Consider the following 13,363-nt stretch of genomic DNA (forward strand, 5'->3'; position numbering starts at 1 on the left):
GACCCAATAGGTTATCTTAAGGAATAAATTGTGTTTACTGGTTAAAACCTTTCAAAATCGGAAACTCAGGGGAAAGACAATAAAAGCAGGCAGCCCTCTGCTCCCCTCAATCCAATATATTGAGCACCGGAAATGGGGCAGTCACTGCTGGTCACTGAAGCTATCATGCTGGGGAAGACACAGTCTCTGCTCCCGGGAGTTTGCAGACTAGGGAGGTAGATAGACAAGCAGGCGAGCATCGTAACAAATGGGATCCGTGATCTGATGAAGGAAGAACCAGGCTTTAAGGGAGCATAGGGCAGGGGCACTATCCGTGTTGGGAGAGTAGAGGATGGCTTCTTGGGAGAAGAGAAATCTAGTGGGAATTAAAGCCCAGAGGTCAAACAGGGTAGGAACATTGGGGGAATTTTGCAGGCATGGAAAGTAGCTGAAAAGCATGGGACTAGCTGATGCCGGAAAGGCACACAGGGCCTTTTGTATCAGGTAAGGGAGTTCAGAATTTAGAGTACCGGGAAACCATTGAAACGTGTGTAAACAGGTGAGTAATTTGAACGTTATAGAGCTCATTCAGGCTGTTATGTTGGGCAGGAATGGAAAGGAAGCAACACTGGAAGCTGGGGGACCAGTTCAGAGGCTCTTGCAGCAAAACAAGAGTCTGGTGACTTGGTAGAGTGTGAATGCATTAGGGCGTATATAAGTACCCTGAGGCTGCTGTAACAAAGTACTGTTAGAACAGGGTTCTTGGCCTTCCCCAAGCAATAGAAATTGACTAGAGGCCAGACAAGAAATTCAGGCATGGCTTTATTGGCTCCTCTGCTGCAGCAGGGGGGAGTGAGAATAAACAACAGGTTCCCTTGCTTGCTTCGTCACCGACCATCACCGAGCAGGTGGAGAGCTTGTTTCTTATCTGGGGTGAGGGTAGGGATGCGTCCAGAGGTCGGGCCAGTGGGGTGCCTTAGGTGGTATTGTGTGCAGGGGGCATGCGCTGCTTTTGCTCCCAACACCCTGTTTTTTCTCCAAGCTCTTCAAAAGTGGCATTTGGGGTTTTCAGTCTGTTTGTATCTTTTGGGTCCAAAATTTGTCCCAACTGCCCATGCAGGCAGTTATTTTTAGTCCCATATAGTTTCTTTGTATTTTGTTGCTCAAGGAGAGGTGTGTCAGGTGCAAGCATTGCAGCACTGCAGCAAAAGTATCCCAGGTCCCAGCAAAGGGTCCCAGGTCCCAGCCTGTCTCGGTACCACAAATTTGGCGGCTTAAATAACAGAAATATATTCTCTCACAGTTCTAGAAGCTAGAAGTCCAAAATCATGGTGTCAGCAGGGCTGAGCTCCTTCTGAGACTCTGGGTAGAATCCTCCTTCCTTCGCCCTAGCATCTGGTGGGGCCATCAATCCTTGTGTTCCTTGGCTTGCAGCTGTATCTCTCCAATTTCTGCCTCTATGTTCTCCCTGTGTGTCTTTGTCTCTTCACGTTGTATTCTATAGACACCAGTTGTATTGGATTAAGGATCTACCCTGCTTCAGCATGATCTCATCTTAACTAATTACATATGCAACGACCTTATTTCCAAATAAGGTCCCATTTTGAGGTTCTGGGGACTAGGAGTTTTTCTCTCTTTTTTTGCGTTACGCGGGCCTCTCACTGCTGTGGCCTCTCCCGTTGCGGAGCACAGGCTCCCGACGCGCAGGCCCAGCGGCCGTGGCTCACGGGCCCAGCCGCTCCGCGGCATGTGGGATCTTTGCGGACCGGGGCACGAACTCGTGTCCCCTGCATCGGCAGGCGGACTCTCAACCACTGCGCCACCAGGGAAGCCTGGGACGAGGAGTTGAACACAGCTTTTAGGGGGACACAATTCAACTTGTAATAGGGAGAGATTTAAAAATTGAATCAATAAAACTAATAAATTTATTAGGTATTGGGGGAGGGGCAAATAAAGGTTAGAAGTCAAGGATTGCGTGTTGATTTCTGAGTAGATGGTGGTCAAGGGAACCAAGTAGGGAACACAGGAAGGGAAGTGGATTTCAGGGAGAAAGTGATGAGTTTCATTTTGGATGTGTATCAATTTAAAAATGTGTTCCGCGGCAAAAAAACAAAAACCCAAGGCTATGGGGGTTTCCTTTTCCCATATAACAAGCCCAGAGGTACGCAGTCCAGAGCTGGTACAGTTGTACCCCATTGCCATCAGGAAGCCATGCTCCTTCTGTCTTTCCAGCTGCCAACATTACCATGTAGGGCTTCACCCTCCTGCCTGTGTGTCCTGGTCACCTACAGGCTATTCCAACTCCAGCAACTACATTCCAGACAAGTAGAAGACGAAGGAGGTGAAAACACGAGGAAACTGTTAGAAAAGCAAAAACATCCCAGAAACCCTAAGCCTGTGTGTCATATGGCCACCTCTGCCTGCAAAGGAGACTGAAGCAGACAGTACTTTTAGCTGGCACATTGCCACCCCGAACAAAATCAGGGCTCTGTTAAAAAGAGATGAAGAGAGCGTCAATTTGAGGTAGAAAACCAGCAGTTTCTGCCACAGTCCACCCCTTTGGCTTAGCCAACATTCAGACACATCCTTCTACCCATAAATAGAAAGCACTTACCCCTCCCCAGGAAATACAGCTGCAAAGTTCCAACTCGTCACCGACTCCAGTGAGAAGTCCAGGATCTTTAGAGGCTTAGAATCAAGATGTTGCTTCCCTTGAGCAAGGATCCATAAGCTTAAAGCTGAAAGACTAGTTTCTCTCCCCAACAGTAGCGAGTTATAGATACAGATACAGATGTAGATATAGATATAACTAGAGGTAGATATAACTTAAGTGATCACTTATACTAGTGATTGATTGATTGATCACATTTTAAACCCTCTTTGGGAAGAGGGGAGCATGGCAAACACCCAGCTGCCACTGGTCCATGGTGCACATACAATCCCACTGGGCAGGAACAGTGAGCATTCACTGTCCCGGCAGTGGAACTCCTTGGTTAGCTCCTTAGCAGCCCTCGTTCTGGCCTCTGGAAGGATTCTCCTTGTTTGCTATTCCCTACTGAAACCAGATGGCACTTTTCAGATGTCACTTGAACCCAGTCAAAACTCAGATTGGGACTTGAACCCATGATCCCTGACTTAGGAGGGAACTTGAACCCACTGTTTTTTGTTTGTTTTAATATATTTATTTATTTATTTATCTTTGGCTGTGTTGGGTTTTTGTCGCTGTGCGCCGGCTTTCTCTAGTTGCGAGAGCAGAAGCTACTCTTTGTTGCGGTGCGCGGGCTTCTCATTGCAGTGGCTTCTCTTTGTTGCAGAGCACGGGCTCTGGGCGTGTGGGCTTCAGTAGCTCTGTCACGCGGGCTCAGTAGTTGTGGCACATGGGCTTAGTTGCTCCACGGCACGTGGGATCTTCCCGAACCAGGGCTCGAACCCGTGTCCCCTGAATTGGCAGGCGGATTCTTAACCACTGCACCACCAGGGAAGTCCCCCCACTGTCTTTTACTTGAAACCACTCACCTGGTGTCTGGACTTGCTGAAGCTCAGTTTCTTTGTCTCAGAGCAGAAAGAATTCAGCAAAAGGCAAAGCAGCAGGCAAAGAGTAAGTTTATTAGCACGGGACACTTGTGAGAGATACAAGCGGGCAGGCGAGAAAGCTCTACCCCGAGGACTGAGAGGACTTTATTTTTATAAGCAAAAGAAAAGTGGGGAGGGGGAGAAGACCACCTTCTTCCTCATTTGGGTGTAGATATCAAGGCTTATATCATTAGTTCCTCCTTAAACCCTATATGGTCTAACCGGGACTGCCATGGCACCATTTAAATCATATGTATATTAGCAGAAGGGTGGCAACATATTCTAAAAATTGGTAATTCATCTCAGGTTTCAGTATAATGTCTCCTTTCACTTAGTCCTTTTCCCCTTTCCCCTCTATTCCTATGTTGGCTACAGGCAGAAATGCTACTCTTCAAGGACCATTAACTCCCTGACTTCATGTAACAAGATTCAGACCCCGTATCTATTGTCTTGTGTTTCAGGTTTGTGGCTTGAGTGTGCCTGGTGCTTGAATGTGTGGTCTTCCTTCAAGGTAGCGTAGATTGTTACTAGGTTACTGGATTCTTTTCTTGAGTGGTAATTAGCCTACAACAGTCTCCCAAACTCCCTTAAACTTCCCTCTCTGTCTTTAGTCCCCTAGTGGAATTTTTTTGTTAAAATGAATTTATTTATCCTACTCTATCCCTATCGCTGCGACTGCACCTGATTCGGGCACTGGGAAGAATCCCCTTCCTGGAGGCTGTCAAGCTTCAGCAGACACTGCTGCTCACATAGATCAGGTCCCATCAATGCCTTAGGGGTTTCACAGGCTGTACTGAACAGCCTGGGGGATTCTTTGATAATCCAAACCTTCAAGATCTTAGCAGGCTTCCTCTATTTGTTTCAGTTCTATGAATAACCCTCATCTTGCCCAGCTCTTTTCCAGAGCTGAAAATTGGCAGAATATGCCAACCCCAAATATGCTACTTTGCCATAAGGATTATTTTGAGCTAAAGACATTTGAAAAGCAGCAGGTACAGGAAGGACACTCTGACCACCTGTGCCCACCCCCTACCCAGTGCACTTTTCTTCCTGAAAGCAGGAGATAAATAACTCCCTAGTGCAAGATGCCAGGAGGAAAGAAACATTCTTACCATCAGAGATGGGGGGTGGAAGCAGGAGAAATCTATACAAACAGACCTTTTTAAAAGAACTCATCCTACCTAGGTCTCCCCATATGTTTTACTTTTCCACAGTTGCTCTTCTTTGTTCAACTAAGTTTATAAACTTAGATGGGGGGGTCAAGGGGGGAGGTCAAGCCGGGGGAGGGGGGGGGGTCTTCATTTTCCCATGGGAAATGTCCACACAAAAATCCATATGCTTTTCTCCTATTAATCTTAGTCAATTTAATTCTCAGGCCCAGCCAGAGACCCTGAGAGAATAGAGATATAATTCTGCCTCCCCTACAGATTTAAGTCTGAAGACCTGATTTTTTTACCTCTGTATTCTGCCAACCTACTTCTCACTTAAAGGTCTTTGTCTTGAGACAATCCAAAATAAAAGATGGGGGAGGGCTGGAGTGGGGAAGGAAATGCCCAATGCCCTCTTTGCTGGTAGCCCTACTCCCTTGAACTGGCAGATACTTCTTAATGGAAAATGTCTTTGGGAGGACTTTGCCAAAAGGGGCAGGAAATCAGTACACAGCAACCCTCTAAATGCTTTCTACCATCTCCTCTAGCCCTGATTGGCCTGGCTGTGTCCCAACATGTAGCAAAAAACAGTTTGATTGAATGCCACTGCGTAACAAAGCTCACCAGCTTTCCAGGCTGCAGCCGTTGGGACCTCATTAACTACCATTCTCCTCCACGCATCAATTCCACAGATTAGGGCCTGTGACTTCCGGAAACCACCTTAAAATAAGAAAGTCTACATGCATCAGGGTTCTTAATTGTAAGCAACAGAAGCTGATCCTGGCTGATTACAGAGAAAATAAATGTATTTCAAATAATCTCAATAGCCCACAGAATCTGCGTGAAACTGAAGAAACTGGCTCAAGATTAAGCTTCCAGGAAAAGGGCTGAAAACCGAAAATCTGGCCTGATGAGGAAGCTGCTGCTTCTGCTACTGCAGTTGCCACCATGATGTGCTAATGCCGCCATCTGCATTTCAACCAGAATCTCCGTTTGATTATAACCACCGCTACACCAGTAATGCTATCACTTGTGCATCAAGAGCTCAGCTCAACTTGAAAATGCTGTATCCCTGAAAGCAATTCACCTCTGCCACTGCCAGGAAAATGGTTTCCACGCCAAGCCTCCTTCCTCAAATTGTGCCATTCTGAATCAAAGTTTCATATGGGCGAGTCCCCTTGGTGGAGAATGGCTCACAAGCCTAAGCCTGACCACAAAAGAGACTGGGAAACACCTTTCTGAGGAAAAGGGACTGATGAGGCTGGAAATTCCCCCAAACAGAGCAAAAAGTACTGAGAATCCAGAAAACATAGCTATGTGGGGCATTCAAGTGGAGCAATCTGGTAGATGATGACTATGCATATCTATAGTTTGGGAGAGCTACCTGGGCTTTGGAGCATAGAGGTGGTATTAAGGTTTGAACTGTGTCTCACCAAAATTTATATGTTGATATCTTCCTCTCCATTACCTCAGAATGTGCCTTTACTTGGAGATAGGGTCTTTCCACAGGTAATCAAGGTAAAAAGAGATCATGAGAACTGGCCCTAATCCAACATGACTGGTGTCCCTCTAAAATGGGGAAATTTGGACACAGAGAGCATGCCATGTAAAGATAAAGGCAGCAAGCCAAGGAACATCAAAGATAGCCAGCAAACCATTAGAAGCTAGGAGAGAGGGAGGGAACAGGTTTTTTCCTCACAGGCCTCAGAAGGAACCAACACCACCACACCCTGATCTAGGACTTCGAGACAGCAGTGAGCGGTCCCAAAGAGAGATATTAGTTCCCTGCCCAGGAATTGAACCTGGGTAGCCTGGATGAAAACCAGGAATCTTAACCAGTAGACCACCAGGGGCTAGAGGCTGGAAATAAAGTGGCCCTGGCTCTTGCACCCCCGTTTGAAAGCAAGAACGTTTCAAGGAGGCAGAAACTGTACAAACGAGTACAAAGTTTATTATTGGAGACACAGCACAACAAGTGGGAGAGCACACAGAGAAAGTGTTTGACTGAAGCAAGGCTGAAATACACATCCAGAGAGAAAGCGTGTGGGCATCCTTCCTAATGAGGAGCACAGTAAAGAGGTGATTTAAATCACTTGTATAGGGCAGACCTTCTGGGGCTTTGTTTACCTTTGGCCAATTATCTTGTTTCTTTTTTCACAACTGACTGAGCCTAGGATCCTCCCCAACACGTGTGCTCAACTTTTCGCTAAGACGGATCCCACAGCAGAGGCCTGTAACGGTATGTCCACCCTTATTATGGGGTGGCGCCCCCTCCTTTTTGACCCCCAAGGAGTCTTTCTGCTCCTGTGCAGTCGGGGAAGTTTCCCTGACCTCAGCAGTGGTCATCTTCCTTCTTTATTCCAGCAGAGCTCAGCTTCTGCCGCTAGTTTTGTCCTTGGAGTGTCTGGGGGAAAACAAAGCTTCGGTTTTTGTTCACTTGACAAGCATGAGCTCTCCAGCTCAGGAGCCCATCTACCTCCTACCTCAGAAGGACAAGGAAGGGGAGCGAGGGCTAATACCTGGGGACATATTAAAGGGAAGGCATCTCTTCCTCCGTGAGAAGAGGAAAAGCCAGATGCAGGTGAGATGAGGATTCCTGGGCAATGACCTATTTGAGGAAGCATTCTCAGGAATAACCAGAAGGGAAGCGGGAAAAGAAAGCAGGAAGGGAAGGGGGCCGAGCACGAATGCCATGACAGCAGCACTCGGACTTGGGCTCATCCCCCCGGGGAGCTCTCACAGCTCAGTCATCCCAGTCATCGGGCAAGTTTGCGGGGGTATTTATACTCCCGATTCAGGCAGCCTGAGGGCAGTCCTCAGACAGGAGACACAGGTGTGTGGGGAGTGGGGAGTGAAGGCACATGGGGGTGCTGGTGTGCCCCCAGACTGCGAAGGAATCCAAGGGGACATGGGCAGAGCTCGAGCAGCCTCTGCTATACAGCTGTGGGTTGGCAGGACAAGAGAGTGACACGTGAAAAATTCAATATCCCTTCTATTCTACAGGGAAGACATTTGAGGAGAATGCAGAAGGTTTAAAGTATGAAAGACGTGCTCGCTTCAGCAGCACATATACTAAAATTGGAACGATACAGAGAAGATTAGCATGGCCCCTGCGCAAGGATGACACTCAAATTCATGAAGCGTTCCATATTTTGGGGAAGCAGCCGTATAGCACAGGGAGATCAGCTCGGTGCTTAGTGACCACCTAGAGGGGTGGGATAGGGAGGGTGGGATAGGGTGGTGGGAGGGAGATGCAAGAGGGAGGAGATATGGGGATATATGTACATGTATAGCTGATTCCCTTTGTTATAAAGCAGAAACTAACACACCCTTGTAAAGCAATTATACTCCAATAAAGATGTTAAAAATAAATAAATAAAAAATAAGGTATGAAAGAGAAAGCTGATCAGGAATGTACAGAAAGATTGCCAGGCAACAGTGAAGTCCCAGTTGAGAGAGAGACCATGACCTTGTTATGGCACAAACACCAACAGCATCCAGGTATAACAGGACGCAAAAGAGGCAGTGATTGGCAAACAGGGGCAAAAGGGGAGTGATTGGCAAACACGTGGTAAAGTCATTCGGTCTTTCCTGGGCAGGAAAGGAACTTAGAACCTTAGAACCGAATAGAAAGGGAGACAACAGAGAGGCCAGGGGCTTGGCAGTTTTAACAAATTTGAAGAACAGGTATTGTGGGAGCAACTGGGTTAAAAAAATGTGGAAGGATGAGAGGGTGTGGTCCCAGATTTAAGAAACGATGATGCAAGGTCCAGGCTGTGGCCATTACGGTGGGTACCTAAGGTGGAACAGAGGGGAAGGTCACTGGAGTTGAAGAGGTCAAAGAACCAACAGGCTGCTCTCACCACGTTGCTGGTGCCTGAATCACCCACTCCTCTTCCCCTCTCCTCTCCTGGCTGAAGCCTGGGGGACCACAGCCAGAAGCTGGGATCACCGCAATCCTGCCAACTACAGTGCAAAGATGAAACAGAATTTAGAAACAATTGTTTGGCTTGAAGACCAGAAAACCAGACACTATGAGATTAAAGACAGAAATAATTTAAGAAACGTTCACAGCAGTGACTGACCCAAGTTCTTTGAAAGGTATCTCAGCGCCATTAACTGTTTTTTCAAGATCGCCAAGTAGCAGTTGACTGGCTTCTTGATTTAGCTGTTACACTTGACTATGGAGGTAATGCTGAAAAATACAAAAACTTGGGACCTGATGGTGCAAAACATGCAGACAGTGCAACTAAAAATGCAGAGCCATTGATCAATTTGGATGTAAATAATCCTGCTAGGAAGGCTGGGGTAAAGGCTTTGCTAACCTCCTTTGGGTTCAGCGTCACAGTGATTACCTGGTAACAAGGTAACGAGGTAAAAAAAGGCAATTCTCATTATGGTCCAGGACCTCCTGAACAGGATGCAGTTGCTGGAGGAAATCGAACAAAAGAAGGCTTGCCTGTTGCTTTAGACAAGCATATTCTTGGTTTGGACACAGGAAATGCAGTTCTCCATGAAGCTACTCAAATTCTGTTGCATATAGAAGAGCTCAGAGAGCTGCAGACAAAAATGAATGCAGCCAGAGTGGCTGTTCAGGCGATTCTTGCTGATCCAAAGACAGACCACAGGCTGGGGAAAGTTGGAGGACGAACACTGTAGGATTTCAGCTTCTCACCTGCTTAGTACAACTGGGAACCACGTACACTCTGGCATATGTTTGGAAATCAAATGTCACATTTTCAAAGGAGAAACCCCAGAAAATGGATGATGGTCTAGAGATCTACCATCATTGCTTTTTCTTTAAGAAAGTTCTAGGAAGTGGGGAAAAGAAAAGAGAACTAGAAGGATGGGTGTGGAACGGGTCATGTACATGGACACTGAAAACTCACAGGAAGCCTCAGAGCCAGGAGCTGACTAGAGCAATGCTAACGGTAATAATCATCACTGACACATACTGAGTGCCTCCACCTGCTTTATCTCATTTCATCCTCCTTCTCTTCCTTCAGGTCTTAGCTTAAATGGCACCTCATTCCCTAACCCACTTCCCATCATAGTTCTCCTTCATTCTGTCTCAAACTCTTCATAGAACATATATCAATTTATAATTTTTTTCTTCTGTTCACTTTTTTTTTTTTTTGCGGTACGCGGGCCTCTCACTGTTGTGGCCTCTCCTGTTGCGGAGCACAAGCCCTGGACGCACAGGCCCAGCAGCCATGGCTCACGGGCCCCCAGCCGCTCTGTGGCACGTGGGATCTTCCCGGACCGGGACACAAACCCATGTCCCCTTCATTGGCAGGCAGACTCTCAACCACTGCACCACCAGGGAAGCCCTTCTGTTCACTTTTTAGCTGAATGACTGTCGAATGCCAGTAACTATTCTCTAAGGTGGTTACTATTACTATCCCATTTTACATCCAAGAAAATTTAAGCTCAGATATTATTAAGTGCTTTACCCAAGAGCACACAGTGAGTAAGTGGCAAACCTGAGACTGGAACCCAGGAACATCTGACTCCAAAGCCCACATTCTTTTTTTTTTTTTTTTAAGAAGATGTTGGGGGTAGGAGTTTTTATTAATTAATTAATTTATTTTTGGCTGTGTTGGGTCTTCGTTTCTGTGCGAGGGCTTTCTCCAGCTGTGGCGAGCGGGGGCCACTCTTCATCGCGGTGCGCGGGCCTCTCACCATCACGGCCTCCCTTGTTGCGGAACACAGGCTCCAGACGCGCAGGCTCAGTAGTTGTGGCTCACGGGCCTAGTTGCTCCGCGGCATGTGGGATCCTCCCAGACCAGGGCTCGAACCCGTGTTCCCTGCACTAGCAGGCAGATTCTCAACCACTGCGCCACCCGGGCAGCCCCCAAAGCCCACATTCTTAATGATAACGCCTCCAAAAAATTTTCAGTGACTGAGAGGAGATGACCAGGAAGTGGGGAGAGAGCAGAGCAGAGATGGGTGTACTGCCCTGCTCTCGGGTTAGACGGTAGTTGTAGGACGAAGGACCTTCATACTAGAAATAGTTCAGAAGTAGCCCTGGGAAGGAAGGAGGGCTGCTAACCTACCTTCTGAGCCCAGGTGTTCGAGATGTGGGCAATGCATAGTATCCTTTTGAGAGAGCTGCAGAGAAATCTCTCGGAGGAGTTCTGGGTTTCTATTAGCCAAGAGGTAGAGGGAAATTTCCATGAAGAGCTCACACTCCTCGGGAGGGTTTGCTTAGCATAGGATGAGGCTCCAGTGGGTGCAGTGGGAGGCTTTAGGGGAGCAAAGGAGTAGGAAGAGGCAACACAGAGCAGAATGCAGACGAGGATGTGAAAGAAGATATATAATGGGGAGGCTTATAGTTCGAGCATTAAACCAAGGATCAGAGGGCTGTGGGGAAGGTCAGGTTCAGCTGGCCACGTATTTGCAAAGAATCATTCTTGCCAGTCTTCTGATGGGCAGGAGAAATTCAGAGCATTCTGGAAGAAGTCAGTCTTGTCCTAAGTTTGTTGGGTTTTGAAGACAGTCTCATCCAGGTACGCTGACCCATGAGAGTTCTATTTAGTCCCCAGGACGCTATCAGCAGTTGAACACAGCAGAGGGAGTGGATGTGATTCAGGGCTCCAGGAATGTGTCAGCGATGGCCTGCACTGATTTGCTTCAAACAGAATCAGACAGCACAACAGGGTAAGCCTGCAAGTTCCTGGGCAAAAACTGTTTACTCAGCTCTGTAACTCCAGAATGTAACAGATGTCCACCTCACATACCAGAAAGAAGCTCGCTAAATGCTTGTTGATTGAATGATTGTGGGTTTATACTCTTTGTGATGGAATTCAGCACAGCCATCTAGTAATATGGAGTATTATAGAGACATTTAAGTTCAAGATTAGATTTGAGTAAAGATTGAATCAGTAGGGCTCCCCCGCAAAATCCTTGAAATATAGCAAAATGGAGACTATTTTTGTGTGTGTAGTGAAAAAGCCTAACATAAGATTTTCCATCTTAACCATTTTTAAGTGTACGGTTCAGTCATATTAAGTATATTCACATTGTTGTGAAACAGATCTCCAGAACGTTTTCAGCTTGTCAATCTGAAGCTCTATACTCATTAAACAACCCCCCTTTTCCCCCTGCTCACCAGCCCCTGGTACCGACCATTCCACTTTCTGTCTCTGTGAATTGGACTACTTTACATACCTCATATAAGTGGAATCATACAGTATTTACCTCTTTGTGATTGGCTTATTTTGTTCAGCATAACATCCTCAAGTTTCATCCATGTTGTAGCGTGTGACAGGATTTCTTTTCTTTTTAATGCTAAATAATATTCCATTGTATGCATGTACTATATTTTGTTAATAGACATTTCGGTTGCTCCTACCTCTTGGCAGTTGTGAATAATGCTACTCTATATATGGTTGAACAAATACCTCTTTGAGACCCTCCTTTCAATTCTCTAGGATATATATTCAGAAATAGAATTGCTGGATCACATGGTAGTATTATTTTTAGTTTTTTGAGGATCTTCCATACTGTTTTCCATAGTGGTCGCACCATTGCACAATCTTGACAACAGTACACAAGGGTTCCAATTTTACCACATCCTCACCAACTCTTCTTTTTTTTTTTTATAGCCTTTCTAACGGGTGTGAGGTGTGGGGTGTTTTTTTTTTATAGCCTTTCTAATGGGTGTGAGGTGATAGGTCATTGTGGTTTTGATTTACGTTTCTCTGATGATTAGTGATGTTGAGCATCTTTTCACATGCTTCTTGGCCACTTGTATTCATCTTTGGAGAAAGGTTTATTCAAGTCTTTTGTCTACTTTTTGGTTGGGGTATTTGGGGGGTTTTTTTGCTTTAGGAATTCTTTATTTATTCTAGATATTAACCCCTTATCAGACATATGATTTGCAAATAATTTCTCCCATTCCATAGGTTGCCTTTTCTCTCTGTTGAGTGTGTCCTTTCATGCACAAAAGGTTTTAAGTTCGATGTGGTCAAAATGTAGAAGGTTTTTTAACCACAATGAACTAGCTAAGGGATCATGGACTAATACATCTAATGTTGGCAAGAAAATCTTGCTTACATGATTAGGAAGATATTCAAGGTAAACTGACATTTGCACTAAAACATCTCTTTATTTGAAGTGTTGGCTTTGGAACTGAGCCTGCAATTACTCTAGGCTGTATTCCTCAAGGGGCTCAGTGCAACACTGGACCTGCTTAATACAATAAAACTGATGTTATAAAACTTGGTGCAATAAGACGACAACAACAAAAACTAAAAAATAAAATGAAACATGGTGCAGAAATTATCACTAAGGAAAGGTATTAAGCAAAACCAGTAATATTAGTGGTTTAAAAATTGCCACCTGGATTATGCAGCCATTACTTTTTTTTTTTGGCTGCACCACGCAGCATGCAGGATCTTAGCTCCCCCACTGGGGATCAAACCATTGCCACCTGCAGCGGAAGCGTGGAGTCTTAACCACTGGACCGCCAGGGAAGTCCCACAAATGTTAATAAAACCCTTAAAGGACATGATAGAATGTTTTTTTTTTTGCGGTACGCGGGCCTCTCACAGTTGTGGCCTCTCCCGTTGCGCAGCACAGGCTCCGGACGCGCAGGCTCAGCGGCCACGGCTCACGGGTCCAGCCGCTCCGCGGCACGTGGGATCTTCCCGGACCGGGGC

The 13,363-nt window shown here is 46.2% G+C and overlaps 1 pseudogene; it reads left to right on the forward strand.

The window, feature by feature from the left end:
• Positions 1-7,146: 7,146 nt before the first annotated feature.
• On the forward strand, positions 7,147-9,359 carry LOC103069746 (UPF0568 protein C14orf166 pseudogene; annotated as a pseudogene).
• The last annotated feature ends 4,004 nt before the right edge of the window (positions 9,360-13,363 follow it).

This window comes from Lipotes vexillifer, unplaced genomic scaffold (genome assembly GCF_000442215.2).
Source record: "Lipotes vexillifer unplaced genomic scaffold, Lipotes_vexillifer_v1.1 scaffold496, whole genome shotgun sequence".
Taxonomy (NCBI): Eukaryota; Metazoa; Chordata; class Mammalia; order Artiodactyla; family Lipotidae; genus Lipotes; species Lipotes vexillifer.